The sequence below is a fragment of the Arachis duranensis genome, chromosome 4 (assembly GCF_000817695.3).
Source record: "Arachis duranensis cultivar V14167 chromosome 4, aradu.V14167.gnm2.J7QH, whole genome shotgun sequence".
In the NCBI taxonomy this organism is placed as follows: domain Eukaryota; kingdom Viridiplantae; phylum Streptophyta; class Magnoliopsida; order Fabales; family Fabaceae; genus Arachis; species Arachis duranensis.
The window spans coordinates 75,977,379-75,978,246 of NC_029775.3; positions in this window are offsets into that span (position 1 = coordinate 75,977,379).

Consider the following 868-nt stretch of genomic DNA (forward strand, 5'->3'; position numbering starts at 1 on the left):
GCATCAATTACTTACTCATGTAAACCCTAGTAGCTAGTCTAGTATATATAGGACATTTATCTATTGTATTAGACATCCTGGATTGTATTTTGAGATTAGTTCTCAGATCATGAGGGCTGGCCATTCGGCCATGCCTGAACCTTTTACTTATGTATTTTCAACGGTGGAGTTTCTACACACCATAGATTAAGGGTGTGGAGCTCTACTGTACCACAAGTATTAATGCAATTCTATTTTCTTTTATTCAAATCTCTCTTATTCTTATTCCAAGATATTCATTCGTACCCAAGAACATGATAAATGTGATGATTAAGTGACGCTCATTATCATTCTCACTTATGAACGCACATGATTGACAACCACTTCCGTTCTACATGCAACAGAGCTTGAATGTATATCTCTTAGATTCCCCAACAGAATCTTTGTGGTATAAGCTAGATAGATGGCGGCATTTATGAGGATCTGGAAAGTCTCACCTTGTCTGTGGTATTCCGAGTAGGATCCTGGGAATCCGGAAAGTCTCACCTTGTCTGTGGTATTCCGAGTAGGATTCCGGTAATGAATGACTGTGACGTGCTTCAGACTAGCAAGTGCTGGGCGTTAGTGACAGACGCAAAAGAATCAAGGGATTCTATTCCAGTAGGAGCGGGAACCAACCAGTGATTAGCCGTGCTGTGACAGAGCGCGTGAGCATAGTTTTCACTGCGAGGATGGGATGTAGCTTTCGGCCAGGTGATGCCTCCAGACGATTAGCCATGCGAGTGACAGCCACAGAGGACCATTTTCCCGAGAGGATTCAAAGTAGCCATCGTCGAACAGTGAACCCCTATACACAGCTTGCCATGAAAAGGAGTAAGAAGGATTGAGT